Source organism: Salvelinus sp. IW2-2015, unplaced genomic scaffold, assembly GCF_002910315.2.
Source record: "Salvelinus sp. IW2-2015 unplaced genomic scaffold, ASM291031v2 Un_scaffold5944, whole genome shotgun sequence".
Lineage (NCBI taxonomy): Eukaryota > Metazoa > Chordata > Actinopteri > Salmoniformes > Salmonidae > Salvelinus > Salvelinus sp. IW2-2015.
Window position 1 is genome coordinate 9,710 of NW_019947209.1, and position 14,761 is coordinate 24,470.

At 45.1% G+C, this 14,761-nt stretch overlaps 1 pseudogene; it reads right to left on the reverse strand.

Annotated features, from left to right (window-relative positions):
• Positions 1 to 7,936: 7,936 nt before the first annotated feature.
• On the reverse strand, positions 7,937 to 14,621 carry LOC112078603 (sarcalumenin-like; annotated as a pseudogene).
• Between the last annotated feature and the right edge of the window lie 140 nt (positions 14,622 to 14,761).

Genomic DNA, 14,761 nt, shown 5'->3' on the forward strand with positions numbered 1-14,761 from the left:
GAGGAGGAAAAAGGAGAAGGAGCGGTCGGGCGAGGAGGTCGCCGGGTCACAGCGTCGTGGTTGACCCCGAAATACACCCCCAAAGGAGCGAGCGGAGCCATGTATGACAGAACATAGCGGAAGCGGCGTTGAGTCTGCGGAAGCACCTCTCACGGCACGCCTCTTCGAGTATCGGCGAATCAAACTTGGGTCCCACCACCGCAGCAACCTCTCAAACAACTGGCAGAGTCTCTGCTGGCTGTGTAACTTATTCATAACAGCCCTCCGAACTCCCGACTCCCTGAACTACGCTGGGAGATGCTTATTTGGTGCAGGTTTGGAGGATCTCCTTTGGCGTAGTGTCCCACCACCCACTCCCTCCTCCTCTGGTATTTCTGTCCCTTGTCGTTGGTTGGGGAGAGTCATGATATTGTCGATGCTGTGGCGACGGCGCGTGTTGGTGTTGCTTAGTGTTGTCGATAATCGCACATCACAGCGCCGCGTCACTGCTTGAGGCGCAGCTAACCTCCGTGGCATGTGGGAGAAGCTGCTGCTGCCGGTGTTGCAGCGGCTGCAAGGCCATTATGATGGCTGGAGGAGTGACGTGAAGGGGGAAATACTAATATCTGATCAATGATGGCGGACGGTGCGCGGGCAATGAGGTAACAGTACTAAGTGAAACATCTGGCAGAGTAAGACTAGACAGGAGAGAGAGAGCAAAAGGTGATGGTTGTAATCACGACTTGATATATCGTGTYTACAGAAAATACGTATTTCTACTAGGCTAKGCACGAATGTAGCCAACTAGGCCTACTCACTCATATAAAAGGACCGTTCCAYGCTCTTGAGTAGCTCATTATCCKGACCTCTGTATTACGTCAGCACTCACATTCCATTAATTCGTCCCTTGCCTTTGGAAGCCCTCGCTGTCCACTTTGTACTCGTGTGTTGCTCTGCCCGCTCTCATCTGGCAGTTGAAATGATTGTAAGTCCTTTCCTCTTTCCTCTCCCCTTCTTTAAACATCCTTCCCCGATATTCCGTTTTTTTTAATCATATAACGATTTTTATCGGGTGGAACAGACAATCTGGGTTCAGCTGTTCAAATATTCACTTTTTATTCCACACCACGCGCAGTGTTTTGACAGCCGCCAGTGACAGCTCGAGCTTGGCTCCTACTCAGCCTCGCTCTCAAGAAGTCCTCACGTGTCTTCTTCACTGATGATCAAAATAATGTCCCCATGTTATTATTACATTTTAATACACATACAARCCGAAAAGAGAACATTATTTATATAATGTTTCCAAGTCCAAAACGACCCATATTGTGTGTGTCTTGTTTAGGAGTTGTAGGCTATACACAGTAGATTGTTGTCCCACTCATTCCAATAACAAGCTACACATGGCTAGAAAATTGCGACAAAGTTACAGCTTCGGTCCCTTCTTATCTTATCGGAGCACGCGCTCCAAAACATGTCACTTTAAAGTTCCTTTCCCTTGGAAAAAAAACAAGCGTTATCCTCTTTCCGTTTTAGTTACATGAGTCAACAGTTGAAAATAATAGGCTAACATTCATAGCATAAACTCGTATAGCATATCCTCCTTTCCCTTTCGGACTATTTCAAAGCCCRAGTGTGGGTGAATACTTTCGTGTTATGCTAGCCAAGCTGKAGAGTTAGGCTTTGGCTGTCGYGTAGGTGGGTGGGTCGGTTGGTTCACGACCACCCAAAACCAGCAGCCAGGTAGGCAGCGTCCGTTTAGCGGTCTAGCTGTTGTCCCCCATACCCAGTCTGTAGTTCTTCCACAGCCGGGCCTATTCCCAAGCTCCAGCCCCGTCCTTTCCTGACCTCCCTCTACGGATCTCTACATCGGTAATATCCCCACTTCCAAGACGACAGGGACTGTACAGATACAGTAATTATGAGACCTTGAGAAGCGATTTTAAATCGAGAAATAAGTGCCCAAAATATGACAGCTGAGCTGATATAAGCTAACTCCTTTTAGTAGGCTGGAGTCTTGAACAAACTTGTGGTAATAGTTGGCAAAACAGAAAGCTATGAGAAACACCCACCCTTGTATGAATAGTCTATTAAATATATAGACTGAAATACAAAACTGTCAAATTATGTCTACTAAATATTCCTATCGAATATTTACATTTTCCATAGAATAGGCCTATCCAATGAACAGGACAGGCTTTTAAAAACAAAAACTGCAGTTTAAAATTGAAGCAAAAACGTCTCCAGAAACGTCACTACTGTGCTCCCTTCTGTATCCAACGCGTAGAAACTTTTTTCCCAGGCCGTGGTTCCTTCGTCATAGGCTACAGAAGTAGCCAGGACTGTAAACGCGTGGAGTAGAGAAGAACTATTGAGTGCATGAGAGATTCTGTGAATTTCCTCCTCTTTGCTTTCCCCTAAGGAATACCGAATTCCCATGAGGAAGAAACAATATATCCTTGATCCTGCTTCCCTTTATTCAATTACCAACGAATAAGACATAGTTCGCGAAATGTGCTGTCTGTCTGTTCCATAAATTCCTCAAGTCTGGATAGCTCGAGATTAGGCTGTCTGCATGCATGTGCCCAGAAGAAGCATAGCCCGAGAGAGAGTCCACTCCTTGTTTCGTTCGCGTCCTCTTCCGTTCGAAAGGTTCGGTGACGGTTAAGGTTACCTCCCTATTGCCCGGGTCCGGGTAGCCTAAGTAGGCTAATAAAAACACGTTTTTATGTGTTTTCCCGATTTATCCAGGGGAAGACAWCGCAGCTCCCGTCACTCCCACCATCTTCCTGTACCCAGACGGAAATTCTCCGCCAGCTGAGGCGGCGGTGKGGTGGAGAAGGGTGGGTGTCCAACGCGGAGCGACTCGGTGGTATGAGCATCGAGCTTCAGCAGCTCCAGTCTGAAAATACAGCAGAGGGGGGTATGGTGGCTGATGATGGGAGCGCGCACGCAGAAATGTATTGTGTGGCTATGGACGAGCACGTATTGAATGAGAGTGAGAGTATAACTATTTCAGATTGTAAAACATTTAAATAGGTAGACTAGAAGGCCAAAGTATAAGGCCTATTTTACGCATTTTACGCATAGGCCGTTTTCTTTCCAAATGACATCACACACCACATGACACAAACAGACCAACACGTTAYGTGTACACATACCAATAGATTTCAGTGTTTTTACATTACATGCATGTTCATTATTACACAGCTGTTACACATAGACCTATGCCCACGCTAACAGGGTTGTGCCCATAATTCCAACAGTCAGTGATATCATTCATTGAAGGTGCATAAAAAAGGCCTACCCTAATCTAGTAGATAAGGTATGCACACCTATAATTGCCCTGAAGAGAACACTGATCTAGTTTCTATATCCACAGACAGATCTTTGTGTGACACGTCTACTTTGAAGGAAGAATAATACCTACTCTTTGAGTCCAATAAAAATGGCTAGCCTCTTCCGCTAGATGAAAGTTGCCAAACGCGCACGCACGCACGCACACACACACACACACACATACACACACGCACGCACACACATACACACACACGCACACACACACACACATACACGCACACACACATACACACGCACACACACACACACACACATACACATACATACACACACACACACACACAGTCTTGCGCAGCTAACCTTTTGGGGACATACAATTCAGTCCCATTCAAAATCCTTTTTTCCTTAACCCCTAATCCATTCCCTAACCTTAACCCCAAAAACCTAACCTTAATCCTAAACCTAACCTTAGCTCCTAACCCTAAAACAATCCTACCTCCTAACCCTAAACCTATCTAACTCTAACACTAATTCTATCCTCAACCCTAAACCCCCTAGAAAGCATTTGACCTTGTGGGGACCAACAAAAATCAAATCAAACTTTATTTGTCACATGCGCCGAATAAAACAAGGTGTAGACCTTACCGTGAAATGCATACTTACATGCCCTTAACCAACAATGCAAGAAGAGTTAAGAAAATATTTACCAAATAAACTAAAGTAAAAAATAATAAAAAGTAACACAATAACATAACAATAACGAGGCTATATACAGGGGCTACCGGTACCGAGTCAGTGAGCAGGGTACATGTTAGAAGTCATTTTGTACATGTAGGTAGGGGTGAAGTGACTATGCATAGATAATAAACAGCGAGTAGCATCTACAAAACAAATGGAGGGCGGGGGGGGGGTCAATGTAATAGTCCGGTGGCCATTTGATTAATTGTTCAGCAGACTAAGGCTTGGGGGTAGAAGCTGTTAAGGAGCCTTTTGGTCCTAGACTTGGCGCTCCGGTACCACTTGTCGTGCGGTAGCAGAGAGAACAGTCTATGACTTGGTGACTGGAGTCTCTGACAATTTTATGGGCTTTCCTCTGACACCTATTATATAGGTCCTGGATTGCAGGAAGCTTGGCCCCAGTGATGTACTGGACCATCCGCACTACACTCTGTAGCGCCTTACGGTCAGATGCCGAGCATTGCCATACCACGGTGATGCAACCGGTCAAGATGCTCTCGGTGGTGCAGCTGTATAACTTTTGAGGATATGGGGACCCATGCCAAATCTTTTCAGTCTCTACAGGGGGAAAAGGTTTTGTTGTGCCCTCTTCAGACTGTCTTGGTGTGTTTGGACATGATAGACGTTGGTGTTGTGGACACCAAGGAACTTGAAACTCTCGACCCGTCCACTACAGCCCCGTTGATGTTAATGGGGGACTGTTAGCCGCTTTTCCTGTAGTCCACGATCATGTCCCCAGTTGGTCAAATTTTTTTTGTTTACTATTCTTGTGGGGACTCTGCTCCCACAAGTATAGTTAAACACGTCCACACACACACACACACACACACAACAGATTTCCTGCAGGATTCCTGTAAGACTTTTTGTAAGGGTTGATTTATTCAGTGGGGTCACGCCCCAATCTATAATCCTTATAAATAGGTATTACAAAAACACACACCCACACAAATGGCCAACACACAAAGCTTGGTTGCTCAATGACTGAGGAGAGTCTTGGTCTGTACTCAGATGGACTTATTTTTGGACAAGATGGACTCAAATTGACACAAATTGACTGATGGACCCAAATTGATTTCGTATTAGACTAAAATGATTCTTATTTACTAAAAACAGATCTTTGGTAACTCAATTTATTGGGGATAGAGGTAAACTTATTTTGAGTTCTCTAGCTTCTCACAACAGTTAGTGATAGTTTGTCGCAAGTAGGCCTATCAATATATTTTTTATATCACCTTTATTTTTAACTGTTCAAACAGAGTGGTTAGAGTAGCCATGGTGATAGATTTCTGTCGTTTTGTTTCACGCTGACTGACAGAATAAGGTGAGGTATTGGAAACGTATTAGTTTCTACACAACTCATTTTATGTGACCAAATGTCCTCTCAGCACTTCACTTCACTATCCATCTTTACCTGTAGTGCGTCTCAAATGGCAATCTATTCCGTATATAGTGCACTAGGTTTGACCAGGCCAGGGCTTTTCCATGGGGAATAGGTGCCATAAACCCTGGTAATCATTTCCATTGACTGCCATTGAGTTCAGGCACCACCTAGTGGAATTCTGTGCCACTGCAGTGTTTTAATGAAATAAATGACTATGGCCGAAATACACCCCATTTGATTTTGCTTTTAACCCTTCCCTTATGTTCCGGTTCAATTTGAGTTAGAAATCACTAAAATACTATTTTACGTAATTCTTCCATCATGACCCTTCATCTACTTTCCTAAGGTTGTGTCTCAAACGTGTAAAAAACGTAACAACAACAACAAAAAATGGATAATAGTGACATACATGATGTTCTGGGTCAATTTGACCTGCAATTTTACTTTGACTTGGGTCTATATAACTTTTTAACAGGTTGTCCTAGAAACAAGCTGAGGCAGAGCAACACTGATCTTAAGTCAATTTGAAGTACATTTGACTGACCTGACTTTTTGTGCTAGAGACAAGTGGTATTCTGTGCAATAAAGATCTATCCATGACAATCATAAAGTATCTAGGTATGATTTCCTTGTGATGTCCAGAGGCCGAGGGATAGTGATCTGAAGTTTRGCAAAACATTTGCAAAAAAWWTCATAAATKTCATAATTCCATTGATTTACGACTTTGGTACAGTAATCAAACATTTGGCTCCCAATTTTGAACAGTTGGTCCATCAACTCATATGAAACATTCTCAGCTACTGGAGAAAAACAATTTGTAAAGTTAAAATCCTATTGATGATCTAGGTGACTTTTTATGTATTTATTTATGATTTAGATGAATTTTATTGTAATGGTGTAGGTTGAACCAAACATAAGGATTAAATACCTAATATTATGTACATCTGGTTTCTGTGTCTCAGACAGATGTGGAACCTTGCAGTGATGGGTGTGTGTGTGTGTGTGTGTGTGTGTGTGTGTGTGGTAAGATGGTTTAAAACCACTGTGTGTTTGGCCTGGCTAACACTCCTTCATAAAGTAAGAAGCATATCAATTTTACATTATTGCTGGGGACAGGACGTTCCCTCCAGAATGTAGGCCCTACCCTTATTGGATCAAACATAAATTGGGTCTATTTTTTTTGTCTTTCTTTCTCCCTCCCTTTTCTCTCTAAAGAATTGACACAAGAATCTCGGTCGTCAATGGGATCTGAAGCTACAAGGATAAAATACAACTTTAATGACACTTTGACATGCAGCATATTGAGGCAAAGCTATAACAACAGGAAGAGAAGGCTACAGCCCATTTAACTGGCATCAATGTACAAATGTGTTCTTACACAGCAATGACATACTGCACTGACAACGAAGATAAGCTGTAGTTTAGAAATGACAATAAAGACAATACAATACAATACAATAGAAGAATGCTGTAACTGACTGCTGGTAAAGAGCACAGAAATCCAGACCCTTTTGAAATGACAATAAAGACAATAGAATAGAATATTATGCTGTAACTGATCGCTGGTATTTTTCCTCCTTGTCTACGGATGAAGAAGAAGAGAAAAACTTGAATAAATAAAATAAACAAACTAGCAAACAAACAGAAATAAAACAAACTCTTGTTTATATTTCCCTGTTTTCGTTCGGAGTTAAATATAACACTTAGGAAGATAAGAGTCTCTGATTTAAATATTTTCAAAACTTGTTTCCGTATTTTTTTCTCCAGTTGGATTATTTCTAATGGGCCTGCAAGGTTCCCATTTGCTTCATGTGGCTTCAATCCCCCTTTTCCCCAGCTGTACTATTTCCTATCCTCCACCCATGTCCCCACCCCATCCCTCTCTCCTCTCTTCCCCATGTCCAGTCAGACAAACTCAGAAGTGGAGTCACCCCAGTACAGCCTCTGGCTTCGGCCTCCCTCCTTTTTTTTCTTCCTTCCTTTGCTCCCGTCCTCTTCTCTCCATTCATCCCTCTCTTCATCTCTCTCCTCAATCCTTTCGCCAGCGGTTCTTGGGTTTTGCCTCAGGAAGTGGGGGTGGAGGGGCTGGGGCGGCCTTGGCTGGGGGTGGACTGTCTTTCTTTCCCAGGCTAATCAGTAGGGCAGGGAGCTCACAGTGATAGCTTTCTCTATCTTGTCAATCAGACAGCCTGACGACCAGGAACAGAGGGAGGACAGCTGCTTAAAGCCTGATGGAGGGTTGATGCCAAAGAAGTCCTGGTAGGCCTCTTTGTCTGGCAGGTCAAACTTGCTCACCTGTAGAAATGGAGAACACACAAGTTCTATACATGTTATACACACGTTTAAACATGTTAGTTATACACACATTATAAACACACATACATTATAGACATGTTTTATGCACATTACTCACACACATTTAATACACACATTATATACACATTGTCACATTACATACACATTATACACACACTTTGCACACCTTAAACCCACGTTATATACATATTCCATACACACACCTCATGACACCTACACCCCCTCCCTACACACACTCTCTCACTTACATGGTCTTGGCCAGGATGGACTTGAGATGTAGAACTTGTCAGGGTCTGAGACGATGTCCCTGAACACCTCATCGGGGTCGCTGAACCAGCCCAGCTTCTCGTGGTATGTATGGAGGTAGCGATCTACCAGCAGGGCGTGGATCCTGACCCGGATGGCGTGCTGGCGGATGAAGGCTATCTTGTTCTCCAGCTGGTTCTCAATTACCTGAAGATAGAAGAACAAGGAGATTATTGTCAACAGCAGAGGTGAATAAAGATGGACTTATCACAAATTCCTCGTTTTGCTAAATTCGACGAATTGTACATCGCTCTCCGTGACTCTTTTGTTTGCATGGTCATTAGCACAGTATACATGATTCCAATTTTAGCTTCAAGACGCCGGGACTTGTGATAACCCGAACCATATACGCGCCGTAGTTTCAGAACTCAGTGGATAGTCTAAACAATGATGTCACATCTGAATTCTGATATCTTTATGCACGTTCGCCATTGTCACAGATTTGAGGTGCTTTGCTCAAGTGCACAACGGCAGGAGATGGTAGCTTCTCGAGCAGCAAGGTCTCCTCCCGTATGAAAAGCCATGGGCTGGTGTGTGCGTGTAATGTGTTTGTTTGTGGATATTCTGTAATGTCTGTAGGTGGTTGAGCTTCACCTGGTTGAGGTCTTCGAGCAGTGAGATCTCCTCCCGTATGAAGAGCTCTCGGCTGGTGTCGGCTGCGTACTCTGTGGGCCAGAAGGAGCTGACGTAGACCCGGGGAGGCTCTGTGGCGTTGATGAGAGGAGCCATGGACCAAAACAGGGCGCCGTAGACACGCATCAGGTCCTGGGAGGACAGGCTGTCTGCCTTGTTCAGGATGATGCGGATCTGGGACTCTCGGCCCTAGAATGAATGAATTAATGGATGGATCAATGAAGATTGAAGAAAACAGAGTTTAGAAAGGTTATTAAAGTGCTAGGCCAAACTGACTGAATATGGGGCAATCTAAGGCACTTTGCTTTGCACCATAGACATATAATTACTAGAATGAGAAAGGAATGTACTCTTTTGTAATTTCAGTTGAGTGACTGTTGATAAAGCAAAAATTGAATGCTGAACTTACTACTTTTGCCTTCTGCTTTACTCCTATTGGTACACTCAATATGGCTGCCGGTCCACCCAACACTTTCGTTCTAGTAATTCTATTTCTATGCTTTACACTTCTTTACCTTCATCTGTTTGAACAACGTCGCCAGCTCCCCGCCCACATCCAACTTGGTGGGGTCAACATCAAGGACATCAGGAAGATGAGGTCAGCACGGTCAATGAACCACTGACACACCTCGCTATAGGGGTAGCCTGGAGGGGGGAAGGAGAGCGACCAATCAGAGGCTGTTTGACTCAAAGGTGTGGTAGTATACAGTGAGTTAAGTCTTTTCATCATTCCATTTTTGTGAATTTGTAGGTGTGTGTGTTGCATGCAGTGTGTTACCATTCTGTGTGCATGAGTGTGACTGTTAATGAATCTCTGTCTGTTYTCCCACCTCTCTCCTGCTGCTTGTGATTGTCACTTCACAGCATGTAACAAATATCTAAAGAGTGTATATGATCTAATACACATGGCTGTATATGAGAGGTTAGTGTGTGTGTTCTCCCACCTCTCTCCTGCTGCTTGCGGTTCTCAATAATCCCAGGCGTGTCCACCAGGGTGACTCTCTCCAGCAGTTTATGGGGCATCTCAATCCCCACCAGCCTCTCCAGGAACCCCTGGCCAAACTTCTCCAGAGGGGAGAAGGACCTGGAGCTGTCAGCTGCCATCACGATGCCCTCCACCGAGCGGAACTTGTCACCGTGCATCACCACTGTGTACTCAGATGTAGTGGGCTCAGCACCTGGGAGAGAGGGAGGGAGGAAGAGGGGGATAGGTGGGAGGGAGAGAGGAAGAGGGGGGAGATAAGGAGGAAGAGAGGGTGGATAGAATGTGTAAGAGAGAGATTAGTATGAGCAGCTATTCAAATAGTTAACTAAGAAAAGGAAGCGGTTGCATTGAGGCATGTTTGTATTCCTGAGAGAAGTGTATTGGGAAGGGTGCAATAGATGACAGATCAGTAGTAGATAGACAAGATGTTGACTAGAGTAAATGATAAAGTGGAAACCTTGCGGTGTAGACTGGTAAGGGGTGCCATGAGGGCTTTAGAAATACATTTGATTGATTGACTGATTGTCAGAGTAGAGAATTGGTCAGGAGTTGGTCTGGTGAAACTCCAGGCCCAAGCTATGCGACAGGTGCTCTTACCTGTGTAAAGTTGTTGTGGGGTACCGTGCACGCCCAGCAGGTAGTTGATCATGGATGATTTGCCTACAGACCAGGGTCCCAGAAACAGTACCATGGGCTTGGAGGTGATCTCTCCATCTAGAGGGAGGAGAGAGAGAGAGAGAGAGAGAGAGAAAGTGAGAGAGAAAGTGAGAGAGAAAGCGAGAGAGAAAGCGAGAGAGAAAGCGAGAGAGAGAGAAGGGGGGGTCACTTCTGTAGACTTTGTCAATGGTACACTTTGTCCCACAAGGGGGCGTTCATTGCATACATCATGGTACTATGGATGGAGCCCTCAAGCTCTAACAAGCCTGGGTTAAGTGAGGCCTGGTCGCCCACACAAAGCTGTATATATATGCTGAGGCATACAAAGTCACTTTCTGGAGAGCTCCTSGGTGCACTCGATTACTGGCAGGTGTATATGCAGTTAATTMGTTTATTTATGTTTCATTGATTTTCCAGTTTCTTCAGGCGAAGGCACCAGATAATTTAAACTAAGCTGGCACACAACTGTGTATAGTATTGCCCATTTGCCTGGGGAAACCCCATTGCTAATGACAATGTCTACAAGGACTGTTGGTAACTAGACTTATGCCTGTCTGTTTTTTCTGGGGAAATGTAGCATTTTGTTGTTCTTTGTGTAACAGGTTGGTAATGAACAGGCTAATAGCTAATTGCTAAAGGCTAATATGCTAATACTAATAAACAAATCTGAACAATGCTAACCAGGCTAAAGGCTAATACGCTAAGACAACAGATCAGTATAAAACAGATTGAAACAGAATGCTAATAGGTAATGGCTCAAGGCTAATGCTAAGTGGTTGGACAGGCTACCTGTGACCTCGTGAGCTCTGAGCTCGTTGTACTTGTAGGCCGTCTCCATGGGCTTGATGGCTGAGTGGTAGATGTGCTGCAGCTTCTTTATAGCAGCTGGAGAGGAGAGTGGGATGAGGAAAGAAAGAGGGGGCGAGAGGAGTAGAGGAGAGAGAAAGAGAAGAGAGATGGATGAGAGGATTGAGGGGGAGAGGAGAGGATGAGGGGGAGAGAGGAGAAGAGGACAGAGGGAGATAAAAGAGAAGAGAGGGATGAAGAGAGGATGATAGAGAGAGGTGGAGAGAGGCAGAAGTAGCAGATGAAGAGAGCAGATGTTGAAAAATATTTTTTTTAAAGGGTGGGAGAGAAGAGAGGAGACGATACATTTTGCATGGTCATGGAAGTCATTGTATTGTAATGGAAGGCACCATGAATGAACTAACCTGACTCATGGTCATGGTAGTCATGGTAATATAATGGAAGGCACACACACGCACACACACAGCCACGCACACACACACACCCACCCACCCACGCACACACACACTCACACACACACACTACCATCCAGTCCACACCTTGAAACAATTTCCACAGTAATTTTAGCAGAAAAGCCCAGTAGATTTCTCAATCCCTCCTGTTCACATATAAAGACATGACCACATGACCAGAGTTTTTCCTGGTCAGCCCATGTGGTCCCCCAAAAAATCTGGATATTTTTCACAATTAATCTTTTCTAGATTCCTTGCGTCCTCTCTTCGCCTGCTTCTCAATACACAATGGAGAAGAAGGTCCAAGGTCCCTCCCCTTGGACCTTCTCCTCCAATACGAGTGAGGAGGTGGTGAGATCAAAATGGAAGGAATCGAGGAATGATGAATTGAGAAAAACTCAGGACCTTACTTGTAACTCTTGTTTGCTCCTTACCTGCGAACTCAGGCGAGGATTCGGCAGAAACCAATCGGAGCATCTCATTGATGTGGGAGCAGTCTCTGAGCTTTGTTGCCTCCTCAACCACTGCTGATTGGAGGAAAAGCCTGTCAGTCAACTCAACTATGGGGTCATCAGACCAAGGTCGAATCCAAACTTGACATATCCATATCCATGAGTCAGAAAGTTAAATTTCCCCTGCATTATCATGATGATGTACACTGAGTATACAAAACATTAGGAACAAATTCCTAATATTAAGTTGCACACCCCACCCCCCTTTTGCCCTCATCGAGCATGGACTCTACAAGGTGTCGAAAGCATTCCACAGGGATGCTGGCCCATGTTGGCACCAATGCTTCCCACGGTTTTGTCACGTTGGCTGGATGTCCTTCGGGTGGTGGACCATTCTTGATACACACAGGAAACTATTGAGTGTGAAAAACCCAGAAGCGTTGCAGTTCTTCACTCAAACCGGTGCGCCTGACACCTACTACCAAACCCCGTTCAAAGGCACTTGAATCTTTTGTCGTACCCATAAACCATCTGAGTGGCACACATACACAATCCATGTCTCAATTGTCTCAAGGCTTAAAAGTCCCCCTTTAACCTGTCTCCTCCTCTTCATCTACACTGATTTAAGTGGRTTTTAAAAAGTGACATAAATGAGGGATCATAGCTTTCACCTGGTCAGTTATGTCATGGAAAGAGCAGGTGTTMTTAATGTTTTGTATACTCAGTGTATGCTTGTAATACGCAGTACAGGGTGCATACATGCTTGTCTGTCATGTAGAATAGGGGGATCCTGTCAGCTCTATTCATTACATTTCTATCTGAACATTTCACCTTTGAGCTCCCCTGAACATGACACCAATTGACTTCCTGCCATAACAACAGAACACTGATATCGTTGTGTGGCTCTGTAGCCACGTCCATGTTGTTATATCAGTGTCCATCTGCCATCTATCTATCTCTTCCTTCCTCCTCTATGTCTGTCCTGTTTATTCGGGCCCAGCTAGGGGTTATTCCTGATGCACCTTTAGCCACACATATCAGGTTCTGGGGCATGGCACGGCCAGGGAGAGAGAATGGTGGAGGGAGGGAAGGAGAAGAGGGAGGAGAAAGTGGTTAGAGAGAGAATGAGAGAGAGATGGAGGTTTAGAGATAATGTAAGAGCCAGACCAATCCTATGTCTTTTATAGCTGGTGTCAACACTACGGACCAAATGGCAGTCTCCTGATTACAGTAGCACTCGCTCATCATGCTTTTGAATACACTTGAGTTGACACTGTAAAGTTGACAATTGGGCCTCCTAAGAGCCGACTGAAGTGTATTCAAAGCACTGTGAAGAAGAAAGGGGGGAGATATAACAGGATCCTGTAACCCCATCTCTATAGTATGTAACTTAAAAGTGCTCGCCAGAGGTACTTTTAGCATGAGCAATCACATTTAGTATAGAAAMAATAAATATCGACACATTGATATAAACAAACATGTTTGTTTCCAAATTGTTTGGACAATAACGTTTATCTCGTTCAAATGATAAATTCTGATAACGCAGTACTCAATACCTTTTGCTGGTGCTTCTGCCTTTGCTGGTGCATCCTCCACTGTCACATCCTCAACAGGCGCCTCCTCAACAACAGTCGCATCCTCCTTAACAACAACAACAGGTGCCTCCTCTTCCACCACCGCTTCCTCCTCAAAAACATGTACCTCCTCCAAAACAGCTGCCACCTCCTCCACCAGCTCCTCCTCCTTCACTGCCTCCACAACCACCTCACCTGCTTCTACAGGTTCTGGAGCGGCTTCCGCAGGTTCCGGAGTAGGTTCCGGAGCAGCTTCCTCTACAACAGGCTCTGGTTCTGGAGCCACCTCCTCGACCACCATCTCTGGCTCGGGTTCAACCACTTCAGGTTCCACCACAGGTTCTGGCTCAGATTCAACCAGCTTGGGTTCCACCACAGGTTCAGACACTAATACTACTTCTTCCTCTACTGCCTCCTCCTCGGCAACCTCCTCGGCAACCTCCTCAATCGMTACCTCCTCAACAACAGGTTCCTCTACTGCAGGTTCTTCTATTGTTTCCTCTACTTCCTCTTCAACTACCTCCACTTCCTCCTCCATGGCCACAGCTTCCTCAACTGCTTCCTCTTCCTCTACAACCTCTTCTTCCTCAGCTTCATGTTCTGCCTCAACCTCCTCTACAACCTCTTCTTCAGACGAGGGAGCTTCCTCCACTACTTCTTCTTCAGACGAGGCAGCTTCCTCCAGTTCTTCCTCCTCAGACGAGGCAGCTTCCTCCACTCTCTCCTCTGATGCTTGGACCTCCTCTGAAGTCTCTGCAGACTCCAAAGATTCTTCCTCAGCTACCACCTCCTCAGATGCAGCCTCCTCCTCCTCGCTCGCCAACTTCTCCATGGGGACCTCCTCTGTGGAGGCTAGGGGCTCCTCTTCGGCCGGTGTAGCAAGACTTCGTGGGGGGTTACAGGACTGACACACGGAGCCTGGGGCCGGGGTGTCGTTGGAGGAGCTTTGGCCTCCATGGTCATCTGTGGAGTCACAGGAGAGGTCACAGGAGAGCGGCACGTGGAGATGCAGCTCATCGGGGCTGGAGGCCTCCACCACTAGGTCTGCAGAGAGACAGAGAGAGAGAGGTGAGTCTGTTAATGATAAAGATGTCAGTATAAAGAGAGTGAAGGGTTTAGGTCTGGTAATCACTGAACGGCCATGTTAGAAAAGACAACAGCGAGCAAGACATAGGGGGCGGCAG